The following is a 16,053-nucleotide window of genomic DNA, read 5'->3' as shown; positions in this document are numbered from 1 at the left end:
AAGGTAGTTCCTTAGCCTTTGCTGACTTCTGTACTCTCATTCAGGCACACTAACAAGAATTCTCTTGGAGAAAAATCACAGTAATTACCCTCTCTTCAAGAATCCAACATTAAGATTTTGACATGACCACAAAGGCTATGACTATGTTTCAAAATGGCTATTTGGTGGGTCTCATCTAAATGACACCTCTTTGCCTTTCTTATTTTCTCTTTGAAGGTACGCGCATGCATGCACATGCGCACACGCACGCGCGCACACACACACACACACACACACACACACAAATATGATTGTTATACAAGCAATATATTCCGTTAAAATATCCTCTTCCTAAAGATTTCACAAGCTTCTCTGATCGGCCTTTCCAACTCAAGTAACACCTACTTCTTCATTTGTTCAACATCTCTTATTGATGTAGAAATAAATGAAGACCAACCAAATGGGAAAAGCAAAGTCTATTTATTCTGAGCTTACCAGGGTAAGGAAGTTAGCCACTGACACTTGTGTTTTGGCAGAGACTCGAAGGCAGAGAAGTAGGAAGCTTTGTGGTGGAAAAAATGGAAAGGCTTCAGCTATATTCCAACTGGAGGCTGTTGGCACACGGAAGCTGTAGGCTAGCTAACTGGACAAAGAATGCTATGTGCGTGGTTAGGGGCATATACTTGCCTTTCTCTAGTGGATCTTAAGTTGGAAGTCGGAATAGGAATGAGGGAAGCTTTCAGGTATTAATCAAGTCCTGTTCACTTTAGGCAAATTGTTACAGAAGTTGTTTAACTTCCTAGAATGTCACTGGAAATAGCAACGTAACTTCCAGGAAGCTGACTTATAGCAGGCTGGCTTCCTGGGTTGCCTATTGTAGATAAGGGGTTGATTTCCCAGACAGGTGCCTGCAGGTTGTGGGTCAAAGTTCTGTTTTTACATCTGATAAGGCCATTGTCCGTGTGTACACTGAGTCTCTCATTGAGTATCTACTATGTGCCAGACGTTGTTCTAGGTACTGGAGGTATAGATAGATGAAACCAAAGAGTCTTTGCCTTCTTGAAGCTTATGTTCCAATGGGGGGGACAAAGATATTTCCAAAAAAATAAGCAAAACAATATATAATATAACGTCAAGCTGTGAAGAGCTATGAAAGACAAAGCAGGTTAGGTAATGGTGGAAGATGGGGTCAATTTTATTTTAGACAGTGTGGCCAGAGAAGGCTCTTCGGAGTGGCTGATATTTGAGAATTTGTTCTCCTATCTGGCTTGTTCTTTTTTCTCAGGCTGTGCTTGGTCCCAAAACACACTGTTGCTGCTAGTAATTTACAGACAATGCCTCATTCCCAGGCTCCAAACCCTCCATATGTCAGAGGAGTCACATGGTATTATGGAAGATCATAGGAACATGGTCTATTTGTCCATTTCAGATGGCTGTATGCCATTATACAAATAACTGCTATTCGCTTCAGTTTCTTCCATTTCCAAAATGGAAATAAAAATAGCTACCTCATTGGTCGGTTGTAAGAATTCAAAAATAATCAGTAATTCATTTGGCATACAGTATAGCATCTAATTAATGGAATATTCCACCTGACATATCTAATATATTGCAATCCCTTCTGTGTTCCAGTAACATGGTAAAAAGACTTCAGGATCTGAGGGGGACATTTAGTATAGGACCCATCATGTATCCTTTCTGTTAAATGCAATGTAAATGAATGTCCACCTTCTGGTAAGGGACAGGCCACTTGAATAGAACTCATGCCTTTAGGGAGAAAAAAAAATGAGGAGGCTGGTCAGGGAACTAGCCCTTCTAGATCTCCACTGCCTTGGGCATATGTCACAGCACTGAGAACTGCAAGAGTCATTAACCCTTCTGGGAAGACTGGTAAAGAATCTTGACCAAGCGGGCACCTCCTGCCAGGGTTCAGGCGTTTAAAAAAGTGTATGGAGTCACAGTGGTTTATGGGCCGCAAAGGCCATCTCAGGATTTCTTAAGTACCACTTTGCTGAAGAAGCAGGATTGTTGACAAAGCCTGTAATTACCATCTCAAATGACCTCATAAATTCTGAATTGCATTTTTGGAGTCATATTGGCTTCTGGAATGCCCATGCTATGTCCAAAGGTTTTGTTTGCTTGTCTGCTGCCTCAATAATTGGTAATTATACATCTATGTCCTAGAGAAGTGTTCCTCATTCTATATCATGCAAAAGAATTACCTGGAGAACCTGTTAAAATACAGAGTCCAGAGCTGGGGCTGGAGAATCAGCATTGTTAAAGTACTCCCTGCTGACACTGCTGCCAGTCTGTGGACCACACTTTGAGTAGCACTGTCTCATAGGCCAGTGTGCAGAACACTCACTCTAAAACCACAATACTCCATGTTTGTTTTTTTTTTTTTTTAAAAAAAAGAAAAGGCAACATGGAAGATGTAGTTGGGTCCCTGAACATTAGATTTTCAGCATATGTCACAGATTCATAGAACTGTTAATAACCTATATTTGAAACTGGCACTGTCCTAGAAAATTCAGGATGTTTGTTTCCCTGATCTACATGCCACTTTCCCAAATGGGCTAATTCGTTCCAATTTGCAAAGATGTTCCAGAGAAATTATTCCTTCATTTCTTTTTTTATCAGCATAGCAAAGTCTCAAAGAGAAGGGAAAAGCAATAGAAAATATCGGTGCAGATCACTTTCATCAACAGATGATAACATATTCCCGTTCCCACGTCCCGGCCCTGGTCCTGGCAGGGACTTTACAGGATTGTGATGTATTGAAGAGGAACGGTGGCTCCTGGCCCCATCCTCAACAAGGTTGCAATCTAAAGGAAATAAAGCCACTGGAAAAGAGGCAAGGGACCTTGTCTTTGGTAATACGGTGCCTGCACCCGAGACAGGCTCATAGTTTCTTGCATTAATGTTTTTAAGGAAATGGAAAGATACCAACTAATCCACACAGTTTGGCCAAATGGGAAATTTTTAAAGGGTTACAGACAGCAGTTAGCTACAGTGTTTCCTTTGAGGAGTCAGGATTATCCCTTCATTTCTCTTAATTACTCAACACTGTTAAATCAATCAATGAAATTAACACTATTCAAATTAGGAAGCCATTGTTGAGAGAAAATTAATAGACATATTCACAAATCTTCTTTCTCCTGCATAGGTCTAATAAATGCCTAAAAAAAAAATCTTTCATTTTTTGTTTTGTTTTGTTTCTCATGCCATTGCTGAAGCTGCTGGCGTCCCCACCCTGCAGGCAGCATGTTGGGGGCTGGAATGCCAGAGTCATCATTTCTTGTCTCTGGTTTTGCCTCCTGGATAGCAGAGGGGTAATGTTGATTTCCTTTGTTCCCCATTTCTGCCTTGTTAAGATTTTTCTTAGTGACTATGTTTGTTAAGATTTTTCTTAGTGACTATGTTCTGCTTGAAGTTGTGAAAAAATAAAAAAGAAAAGAAAAAAAGGAAAGAAAAAGAAACAGAAAAAAGTCCCTTACTTTTTGTGCTAGAAAGAATGGTAAATTGGAGGGCAGGACATCTGGATTTTCATCCCAATTCTTCAACTAACTGGGGGCATGACCTTATACAATGTACTTGACTTCTGAGACGTTCTTCTAATCCATAAAAAGGAATAGTGGCCCAGGCATGGTGGCTCATCCTGTAATCCCAGCACTTTGGGAGGCCAAGGTAGGTGGATCACTTGAGTTTAGGAGTTCAAAATCAGCCTTACAAAAATGGTGAAACCCTGTCTCTTCTAAAAATACAAATATTAGCTGGGTATGGTGGTACAAGCCTGTAATCCCAGCTACTCGGGAGGCTGAGGCAGGAGAATCACTTGAACCTGGAAGAAGGAGGTTGCAGTGAGCCAAGATCATGCCACTGTACTACAGCCTGAGCAACAGAATGAAACTTCATCTCAAAAAAAAAATAAATAAAAAAGATGCTTGTTACCCTTCAGTTCTAAAAAAATGTTTGTTGGACATTTTTATTCAACTGGTAGGAAAGGAGACAATATTCATTAGGTTTTTAATCTTTGTAGAAAGTTTCTCTAGTGATCTGTATTCTTTCTAGGTGATACCCATTATCCTTTGTGATGAAGATAACTTTCCGTGTCTCTGAAGAGATTATTCACATGGTCTCATAAACTGTGTGCTGTATACAATCATGCATTCCTTCACTCACAAAGTCCAAGATGTCCTTCTCTCCCTGTTAGTTGTGTGCTCACCCACGTCCCATTTCTGATTTCCAAATTTCTTATGATACAGCTTCTTGACCTTCTGGTTGAGATGCAATTAATAAATTAAAAATATGATAGGGTTTGACATTGCCCCTCTAAGGCTTGGCCCATTTTGGTGAGCTCTGTCCTTTCTGCCCCTTGCTTGCTTTCATGTATCTGTGCCGCTGAGAAACACATCGCCCACCTTCAGATTCACCCACTTGTTCTGGACTTTCACCTTCTTGCATAAATGCAGTGGTGCTTCCATAAACTTCAAAGAAAGTGGTTTACGGATGGAAAGCTGGCTGAAAGTGATGAGTTGGGGATTTATGATGAGAATATCATCAATATAAACAGGTCAATGAAAACAGCTGTTTATTAAGGATACCTTAACTTCCATCTTAGAAAACTGTTAAACCCCATAGATCTTCTCAGGGGAGAGTGAGCAAAGTAGCAAAGTGCTACGGGGTGATCATAAGTTATACACAGTGTAAAGACGGGCAATCCATGTCTGCAATGTGTATCAGATAATACCAGCGATAGAACATTAATCTGTTGGAAAGACGGGCTCTTTGCAAGTCTCCCGGTTATGATTTATGAGTGATGATTCAATAAAACCAAGGAGCTTAGCTTAAGAGTACAAAGATTTGGAAAGAATGAGATAACCTTGACCAAATATGTAAATGGCTCTCCTAGAGAAGGAAGATTTGAAGTGAAATAGGAAGAATGAATAAAAATTGGGCTTGTCTCATTGCAAAGAAAGAAATTTTCACCAATTAGAACTGTTCTCCAAAGAAATAAGCTACCATGTGAGGTAATGACTTCCTTGCCACTGGAGATCAAGACAAGACCATGTATCAATTTTAAAAAGAGAACCATGGATAATTACAAAAGAGTTTGGTCCTGGATTATTTTTTATTTCTCCGAATCTTGTCTTTTTATTAAAGTTCAGTGACACTTTATTTTTTGGAAACTTTTCATTTCATCTCACTCTGCTTCTTTCTTTCACAGTCCTCAAACATGTTCTCAATACAGCTTTACCATTTCTGTTCTCCTTTTCCTCATGGGCAGCAGTAATCTCCTTCTTCTGACTGTATGTAAATTTCATTCAACAAAATTTATTTCCAGGAACATTGGCTGAGGCCCTATTGTACTTAAGTTCTGTGATGGGTATCATGGAGGATGCAAAGATGAATAACTTAGAGGCTGGGCTTCAGAGAATTCGCAAAATTCTAACAAAAGAAGACGACAAGCCCAAAAATAGCTTTTACATAATACTGAAGATAACTATTGCAACTGTAAAACGTTTGTAGAGATTACATCTACTGGAATTGCTTTAGAGGGGAGACGCCATCTGGGAAGGATTTTAAAGATTATGGAAGATGGATCTTAACATTCAAAGATAGAGAAAAATGAGCATTTCTGACATAGTTAGCGGTTTGAGTATAGACCTAGAAGCAGAAAAAGACGGGAAGTATCTGAGACCAGCTAATGACACATTTGTCAAAGACGATGTCATTGGCATGATGAAATTAGAAAGTAGCTTCTGAATACCAAGTGAAAAACATTGAAGTTCAAGGAAAGAAAATTTTATTTCTTTTAATTCAAGAGCCACAGATCCTGGCCCTTTTATATACCATATTAATAGCTGTGTGTGATTTCTTTTAAATATACATTTATCATCCTTGGTGAGATATTCACAATTACTTTTCCATGTCAAGAAATTCACTGTTATATACCATGTTTGTTTGGTTTGGGTTTGGGTTCGTTTTAGACACAGGGCCTAGCTCTGTCACCTAGGCTGGCGTGCAGTAGCACAATCATGGCTCACTGTAGTCTTCATCTCCTGGGATCAAGTAATCCTCTTGCCTCCACATCCCCAGTAATTAGGACTACAGGTACACAACACCATGCTTGGCTATATATTTTTTTTTAACTTTTGGTAGAACATGGGTCTTAGTATGTTGCCCAGGCTGGTCCTGAACTCCTGTCCTCAAGTGACCGTCCTGCTTTTGCCTCCCACAGCCCTGAGGTTACAGGTGTAAGCCACAGATCCTGGCCCTTTTATATATCATGTTAATAGCTGTAGAGTAGCCTATACATATATGTATTATAATTTGTATTATAAGTTATTGAATCACTTCTTTTTGGAGCCTTTAGTGATTGCTAAATTTTTTATATTATAATAGTACTCTATAAACATGTGAATACTCATTTTTGAATCATTTTCTGATTACTTCCTTACAGGAATAAAAGGAGAACAGGTCAGAGACTGCTGCTATGCTGTATCAGATGTTGTTCCGTGTTTTTCTTTGATTATTTGATCCCTGGAATTTTCTGAGCACATGGATGCCTACTTTAAGGCTACATTTTTTTTTTCCAGTAACCTTTTCAACCAGAAGCTCTAGGCATTGAACTGGAAGTAAAAGGACAGTAAAGTACAACTTTTGAAAAGTGTTATTTAAAGGCAAAGTCCCCTTTTGGTCTTCCTCTGGCAGAATTCTAACAGGATGGTTGGAGCTAAAGAAGACACCAAGGACATGAGAAGAAGCCTTTGCTGAGGTCATCGAGCAGCAGGACATGAGGTCTCTGGGTCCATGACACCTTCTGCGGAGTGCCAACCCAGCCCTGGACTGTCCACCTCCAGAGAGAAAGAGAAATATACTTTTATCTTATTCGAGTCGTTTTAGAAGTTGGTTTTCTATCACATGCAGCTGAACTAATGCTAACTAAAACAATAGTTTTGAAAGTGCACATGTTTAAGGCTTTCTGCACACAGCACCAAATTTGAGTCCAGAAAGTCTGTGCTGATGAATATTCCCATTAGTAATGTATAAATTAGAGTCCCATTCTCCATTTATCCTAGAAAATGTCGGGTATTGTAATCCTTTTTAAGTCTTCACCAATTTGGTAGTTGATAAATAGTATATCTTTGATTTAATTTTCATTTCCAGGCTCATTCTCCTGAATCTTTTCTCCATTCCCTTCCAGTCCTCTTGATGCAACCCTCTCCTTGACTAGTAATTCATCTATGTTAAAAACGTAGCCCTTAGGATGGACCAGTTGGCTTTGCTATTCTTTCAATAGCTGTCTTGCATTTCAGAAAGCAGAGATTCTTATCTAAAGACAATGCACCGGGGTTCTTCCCTGGCCTTTCACTGATGATTTTCATTCCTTGCCCGCCTGATCTGCTCCAGCACATCACCCTCAGCTGTGCCTTAAAAGTGCTAGGGCAATTTTATAGCTGCAAGAAGAAGATGAAGGTACAAGTATCAAGCAAACTGGGCAAATTACAAATATACAGAGAGTTTCAGCATTCGTGGCCACGTTTATTTCTCCTCCCTGCCTTCTTACCTCTCCTTTCTCTTTCTCTCGCCTGCTTAACTGACCAGTCCAAGGCTTCTTTTCCTATATATCTTTAATCTTTGAGGAAGCAAGTTCTTTTCTAACTGGCTTAAGTATGTCCTTCACTGATCAGTCAAAATTGTTCTCTTTGCCTCCAAAGGAAGAAACGTCATTCTATAGCTTCCCTAGATGGTTCTCTTGGACCTCCATCTATAATAAACTCCTTTCCCATCCTATAAAAATCAGGTACTTTCAAAAACCCTGCTAAAAAAGACAACAACAAAACACCAATAACAACTTCCACAACAAATAATAATATACATTTCTTAATTACAATGAAAGTGTCAACTCAAACTTTAAAATATTCATAATGTATGTCAATCATCTGGTCTCACTTTTTTTTCTCCAACCTAGTCTTTCCCCAATATCTATTCTTATCAATGCTGCTTTCCTCTACAGTGTCATGTTAAAGTCACCAATCAACCAGACAAGACTCTCCAACAAGCCACTTTTAAATGCACGTCTGCACACTGATGGTCACTTTTTGTTCTTATATTACTGTAACTACATCCAGAAAATCCAGTTGGAGTTTGAATACCATTCCCTTGACCAACATGAACTTCTCCCAAATGTAGTCATGAGTTTAAGGAAGGGGGAGTACAGTTGGTGTTATACTGTTTTCTCCATTCTCACACTCATTTCAGAATTAGGCCACTTAGGAATTCCTATTCCATCATTCCTCCTGCTGACTGTGAGTATGAGTCCATCTTGAAACTTACATTCTACTACTCCGTGCATTATCTGGAGTCTTTATCCGTCTGTCTCACTTTGATACCCCTTAATATAAACCTTTATTGAGTATATACTACATTTCGATAACTTTCCATGCATCTTCTGATTTAATTCTCGAGATCACCTCATGAAGCAAGTGTGATTATTAGCCCTATCTTAAAAGGGAGAACACTAAATCTCAAAGACCCAGCTAGTAAATGGTGGAGACAGAATTTCTAAAATTGATCCTAAAAGCCTAAAATTCATCCCATCAATGACACTCTGCTGTCTCCTCCTAAATCCTCCAGCTTTTTTGCTATTGGCCCATTTTTCTGCATTTTCTTACAGCTCTTTGCCACTCTGACACTTCTGCCTGAAGGTCTTTCTGCATATCAGCTTGGGTTAGACTGAACTTTTGACTTGTCAGGGTCTGTAAGTTTAATAATAACAAAATGGATATACCACAGACTCTTCATTTTGGCCCTCTCATCCCTTAAGGCAGAGACGGCTAAATGGAATTATAAATGGTATCAGTTGTGATGAAAGTTAAACTGTAGCTATCAGGTTCTCCACAGTGTGCTTTTTTAATGACGATAGCTAACAATGAGTAAAGGTTAATAATATATCAGACATTATGCTAAGGTTTCGCATTACGTCATTTGATCCTTACATCAACCCTAAGAGGATGACACCCTTATTATTCCCATTTTATTATACAAATAAGGAAACTGAGATTTGAAGCCTTCCAGTAAAGAGTCCACTTCATACAGTGAACACCTGGCAGACCCATATTTTGAATCCATGTCAGCCCAAATTCACAACCTCCTTTCTTAACCACTGTATTAGTCCATTCTTGCTTTGCTATGAAGAACTGGAACTGGGTAATTTGTAAAGAGAAGAGGTTTAATTGACTCACAGTCCCATAGGCCGTACAGGAAGCATGATTAGGGAGGCCTCAGGAGACTTACAATGATGGCAGAAGGCAAACGAGAAGCAGGCATATCTTCACATGGTGGAGCAGGAGAGAGACGGGGTGGAGGGGGAAGTGCTACACACTTGGAAACGACCAGATCTCCTGAGAACTAACTCACCATCACAAGAACAACAAGGAGAAGTGCGCCAACGTGATTCAGTCACCTCCCATCAGGGCCCTCCTCCAACACTGGGATAACAACTGGACCTGAGACTTGAGTGGGGACACAGAGCCAAACCACATCAACCACTAAAGTACGATGTTTTGTTTTTAAAATAATACTGCTGATATCATAATACCAGAAACTCATGGGAAAAATAACATCCCCAAATTCAATACTTTCATTCATATTATCCAATACATGACCATGTACATACTCAATTTTGTACAAAAAATATAATTTAAACTAAGTAACATTATGGATAGAATTATATTTTTTCTATATTTTCCATTAACATTTCATCCAGCATGTAGCTCTCTGGCAATAAATTTGAAAACCTGAACAAAATAGATGATTTCCTCGCAACATATCAATTACCAAAATTGATCCAATAGGAAGGGAACTTTTGAATAGGCTAATTACCATAGAAGGAATAACAAAAGGCACTAGGATTAGGTGGATTTCTAGCTGAGTTTATGAAATCTTTAAGTGATAGATAATTCCAATGTTATTTAAACTAACCATTGATAATAAGATGGGCATTTATCTAATTCATTTATGTGTACAGTTTAGTGCCAAAACATAATAAAGATGCAACAGAAAGGAAAAATACTACACAATCTCAGTTCAGATGGAATATTAGAAAATTGATCCTGGGCAGTTATTAGAATAATAATACATTATGACCAAGTAAGGCTTATTCCAGGAAAAGCAGGATGGTTAATATCAGGAAAGTTATCTACATAATACATTATATTAAGAAAATAAAGAAGAATAAAACATGTATAAATAATTCAATGCTGACGTGATGTTAGATAAAATTTATTATTCTTTTAAATAAATTTTAAGTAAAAAACGAAGGAGGTAAATGAAATAAAATGACTAAAGATAACAGAAAATATTATCCTAAATGGGCAATATTTAACAATTAAAATAAAAAGTCAGATGGATAGCCTCAATAACTCTGATAATTTAACATTAAGTTGGAGGTTCTAAAAATGCAAAGACTCAAGTACATAACACTGTAAAAGAAGAGCTATGATTGTTTCATAATAATAACATTACTTGCTCAAAAATTCCAGAACTGAAAAAAAATAGAATTTATAATAAGATTTATAAGTTAGCAATAACCACCTTTATATAAAAATAAGAAGAAAATATTTGTCCCCTCTCATCATGTGTTCTCTGCACAGCCAGCTTCCCTTTGCCTTCCTCCATGAGTGGAAGCAGCCAGCAACCCTCACCCAAAGCAGATGCTGGCGCCATGCTTCCTGTACAACCTGCAGGGCCATGAGCCTAATAAACCTTTTTCAAAATAAATTACCCAGCCTTCCTCAGGTATTCCTTTATAGCAACAGATATAGACTAAGATATAACCATTTGCGGGGACAATATAGGAAACGGATGGAAATGGGAAACGCTGTCAACCAAATGAATGCTTTTGTATATGGGAATAGTCGATTACTGTACATCCACACCATGCAGCATTTAAAAAATAATAATAAATTAATGTGAGTCCAGTTAACTAGGATTTTTAAAAAATTTATTATTTAAGGAACTAAGGATTCAGAAAAGCAAATATAAAATAATGTTTAAGAGAACAAAGGCCAAAAAAGTCTATATATGAATATAATTATGACATTATAATCATAGAGAAATATACACGAATATTTTCAGAACACTTTTAACAAGCACTGAGAGAGTATGTGAAGCAGGGAGTCTTACTCACTGAGGTGCAGAAAGAAAATATGTGAAAAAGATAATTAAAGACTGTACTAAAAATGGTATGTATGCTAAGTTCAGGATTTATGTTTTTATAAAAACTATGCCTATGGGCATATGTATAAAAACTTTTTAGAAAAATACTAAAATGTAAAATAAAGATTATTGTTGTTCTAAATAAATGTTGCTATCATTTTCGTGCAGTACAGGTGTCTTATCTCATTTTTCTTCTTTTTAGATTTCTCCTCCTAAAAATGTTTACAACATTGACAGCCTTGTGTGTATCTTCTTTACTCTTCTGGACCAACTGATTGTTATTATAGTAAAAGTAGAAGAAAATAAAAAGAATAATTTTACAGGTTATCATCATTTACATTATGAAGTTGCTCATGCCCTTGGGCCATGTTAATTTAGGGCTATTACGCTTCTTGGCAACAGAAATTTTTCCTACTATAATCGCAGGGGTTGTTCTCAGTTTCCAGAGATGGCACTATAACGTATGTGGATGAGCAATTAAGAACGAGTTACAAATCAGTATCAGAACTCGAAACTTGCCAATCCTTAGTCCTGAGCTGAGGCCTGCGTAACTAAAGAGGAGAGTTTTGTGCATTAAAAGCCACTGGGCCAGTTGTGGAGTTGTGCCAAGACAAATTCCTTACACACAATCCTCCTTCTGAGTGGAAGGACATCAGACCCCAAAACAACTGTTGACCAGTGAGATGACCTGTGACAGGCCAGTGGTGGCACTAACATCCTATCTTCTGAAAATGAAGCAAAGGGAGAGTAAACACACTGTGCTTCCCTTGGCATCGGCAACTGGGCCAAGCTCTTTACTTACATTGATCCATTGAGTCCTCTGTCAGGTATGGACGATTTTTATCTGCATTTACAGATGAAGTACGGAGAGATTATTTCATCCTTCCCCGGATCATGGGAATCATACGTTGCAGAGCTGAGCTTCAAATGGTCTTAAAACTTAGGTATCTGGGCACTTAACCACTAACACTTGCCGCTGCTCAATCTAAACAAAGAATGAAACGAGACAGTCCTAGTTAAAAAGATACTGAAGTTCAGATATGTGAACTTAATGTCCAGCAGCAACATCACCTTAGCAGCTAAACACTGTGATGCAGACACACATTTACTTACCTGAGCAGATTCAGAATCATGAGAAATTTGCTTTATTCGAGGAAATGGAGGCTTTCTACAATTTTTATTTATTTTTGACACTCGTGCATTCCAAGCCACTTTCATTGTTTCCCCCCAATCCTATATTTGCTGTGAGACTTATTTTATCAGTTGCGGTTTTGCCAGCTGTAGTGTTTCTTAAGATTTGGCTAGAGATTCCTGCACTGAGATTTCCCCAAAGTTAATGAGTCAGCACTGATAGGGAAGGAGGTAATTCACTTGGCTGATGACAAACTGTGAGGGGCTCCAGGGGAGAGGGATGGAAACTGAAGGGAGAACTGAAGGTACACAACCCCCATCTGGTGGGGGTCCCAGCACAGAAATAGAACATAACTTTCTCCTGGGAAGTAGCCCTTGTGGTCATCACACGCGACCCTCAGAAAAGCCCTTAACACTTTTCTGCATTAAACAAAATGAAACTGAGTTTTCACTGAGGATTTAATAAGGGACATAGGATACCTAACACACAGCATTTTACTTTTAAATAAATCACATCTCCAACCTGTCTCTTCATTGCCAATTTATTCTCTTACCTGTTTCTGGGCCTCTCACGTGCCTGGGAACCTTCTCCCACTAGACAGGCTCCAGCCTCTTCCACCCTTCAGAAAGTTATCTCCACTGTGCTTCTCATTACTTTCACAGGGCCAGCATTTCAGCTCTGAGGAAAATAAGTCATTACACAAAGGTTGGCTTTGAGCTCAATACAAAACAAAGGATTCCCACGCTATCCAATTCCATTCTCCTTAGAAAATGGCAGAGAAAAATCCAATTTTTCCCTGCTACAAATTTATTTATTGTCAAATATTTTTATATCTAAGAACTATTCATTTATATGTGCTCAATTAATTGAAAAACGAATTTTGTGTACAAGTCTTCCGCTGTAAGTGAAATTTCTTTTAAAAAGCCCAGAGTTTTATAAAGTATAATTATCTCAAGGATGGGCTTTCATGATGCCAGGGTCTTTGTGAGGTCTAGCCCTGATTACTACACAAAAACTGTGTCTTACAGAAGTGAATCACCTTTGGCACCACCAAAATAACCATAGTACAGTGATGCACTTCCCTTTTTCCTGGGAAAATTGACCTGATCAAAGAAGAGTTCTAGGGATGCTTTAAGTAATAACTACATTACTGGAATGAGTATAGAGCCTCAGGTAAATGTCTTGGCACACACAATGCAAATTCGGATATACAGATACACTGTGTTTCTTAATAACACAATCAGTCCTTCTAAATTATGGTCAAGACACATACATTGCACATTCCCTATGAGCAATGAAATTAAGAAAGGGTAAAATACACAGTCATTTGCTGTTAGGAATTTATAACAGAAGAGAATAAAGAGTATAAAAGCATGCATAATTACTCCCAGGAACAGGAAAAAAAATCATAAAAAAAAATCACAACCAATTAGAGGTCCAAATACATGCTAATTGCTGCCTGCTAGAGGTGTCCCACCAAGAATGGCAGGTTTGTCCCTGTGAATGGAAAAAGTGTGAATGAGTGAGAACATTGGTTCTAAAGTAAAACAAATTCTTATCTCACAGGTTCAAATTCTCCAGGCTCATGAATATGACATATTAACATTCATCAAGTGGAACACATTATCATTTTAGAAGGAGATTACTGGGGACTCACTATTTTCATTCTGTCACCTTTTCCAATTAGGAGTCCCACTTTTGCAAATAATCAGCTTTCTGTTGCCAAGGGCTTTTCAGTCGCTTTCTGGCAAGGGGGTTTGGAGCTAAGTTCAACATTCATTTAAGAAACAAGGAAAAATGTGAAGTATGATTATCTTTTTTAAGGACAGGTTAATCTTGCTGCCATGAACCTCATCAGAGAAGAGCCAAATTTTAAAGGGAGAAGGCACAGAGTACTTTTCAGGGAGGGAAACTTGGACAATAAAGGTTGAGAAAGAGTTCATGGTTTTCTTGGTTGACTGCAGTTATTGAGAAATAAATGCACCTTGCAAAAGATCTTGAAACGGAGCAAGCTGAAGTGGCCACATTAGGGAAAACCCCAGTGACGTAGAAATGAACACAATGTGAAAGTGAACACAGGGCAAGGTACTAGCCATCGCTGAAGGCAGAGCAGAGAAAAAAATAATGAAAATATATCTGCATTTCCTCTAGATTAACACTTTAGTTCTAGAGTCAGACATCGTTGCTAAGGTTTATAATATTATTAATGACTTAACCAGATAAAACAGTAGACAAAGATTGGTTTCATTTTGAAAACCATCAAATAAGTTTGATGAATCTATGTTCACTCACCACTAATCTCTAATCAAAGCAGAATTTGTAAAGTCATTAAAATTATTTATAAGTTTATTTAAATTATATACTCATGATTTATTATGAGACTGCTAAGATCCTTATTCTCATAAAAATTTTTAAAAATCTTACTTGTTCTGCCTTTGTATATTTATGAAGAATCACATATACCTGGCAAAACAAAACATATGCTAAAATAAAAGATAGGAAAGATGAGTTTTTCTTCATAATAGCCCACCAGTTCTTTACCCTCCTTCCCAGAAGTAGCTACTTTACTAGGTTCTTGGATCTTTTTCAGAAATAGTATATGCACAGATGTTCTTGTTTCTGCCTCCATAGTTAGAAGCATGCTCTATGCACTCTACTTTGGCAATTTTACTAAAAATCTATTTTGGATACAACTCTGCATGAACGTCTACCATTTAATTCACTGTGGAGGAAACAAACTTCACTAAAGAATGTAGTCAGTCACTAAACAAATAAATAACTAAACAACAATAATGAGCCGCAGAGGAGACTGGGAGCAAGGATCTGAAGTTTCTATATTATCCAAAATGCCCATTTTTAATGTTTTTGCAGACGATACTGGGGTAGAAAATAAAAATAAAATGTCCAGTTTCTAAGACAAAATTATAAGCATGGAAAGAAACATGAGATTCTGACCCAATGACAGGAAAAAATAAGCAGGTAACAAAAGCAGAGTAAGCAGATGTCAGACTTAGCAGACAAAGTAGCCATTATAACTATGTTCAAAGAACTCAAAGAAACCATGATTAAAGAAGTTAAAGAAGGTATGGTGACAATGTCTCATAAAGAATAAAAAGAAATTATTTAAAAAAGAAGTGGAAATTCTGGAATGAAAAAATATAATAACTAAAATGACAAATTCACTACAGATGCTCAAAAGTGTATTTGAATCGCCAAAAGAAAAAAATTTGTGAACTTAAAGATAAATCTACAGATGTTAAACAACCTGAAGAATAGAGAGAAAAAAGAACGAAGAAAAATAAACAGAGCCTCAGGGAAATGCAGAAAAACCTTTTTTTTTTTTTTTTTTTTTTTTTTTCCCCAGAAAGTGATTTTATTTAGGTAGAGAAAGAGAAAAAGGAGAAGAAGGAAAACTCCCATGAAGAGTGTGAAAGGGGACTCGAGGGGGGAAATCCGGCCGGGTATAGGGACAAAAAGTTTTAACCTGGGAGGGATTCCCTCCTTCTTCAAGCCCCCACCCCGGGCCAAAGAAAAGAGTTCCTTTAAACTCCCGCTGGAATGACTGATTTTTGACCCTTTCCCACGGCCACGAAAATTAAAACAGAAACCGTTAAATCTCCCGGATGGAGAGAGATGGGAGCGGGGCATGGAGCTGGGAAGTCTTAACATTGCAGCAACACACACCTACTGGGAGGATATCTTTCATAAATAAGGTAAAA

At 37.9% G+C, this 16,053-nt stretch overlaps 1 long non-coding RNA gene across 1 annotated transcript; it reads right to left on the bottom strand.

The window, feature by feature from the left end:
- Nucleotides 1-12,011: 12,011 nt before the first annotated feature.
- LOC116539452 lies at nt 12,012-13,074 on the bottom strand. Its single transcript, XR_004264053.1, has 2 exons — nt 12,888-13,074; nt 12,012-12,187 (listed from the first exon to the last, which is right to left on the bottom strand). It is a non-coding gene; the product is annotated as an uncharacterized LOC116539452 (long non-coding RNA).
- Nucleotides 13,075-16,053: the final 2,979 nt, after the last annotated feature.

This window comes from Sapajus apella, unplaced genomic scaffold (assembly GCF_009761245.1).
Source record: "Sapajus apella isolate SASKATOON/1434 unplaced genomic scaffold, GSC_monkey_1.0 scaffold129, whole genome shotgun sequence".
Classification (NCBI taxonomy): domain Eukaryota; kingdom Metazoa; phylum Chordata; class Mammalia; order Primates; family Cebidae; genus Sapajus; species Sapajus apella.
This window is presented reverse-complemented; position numbering and strand designations above follow the sequence as displayed.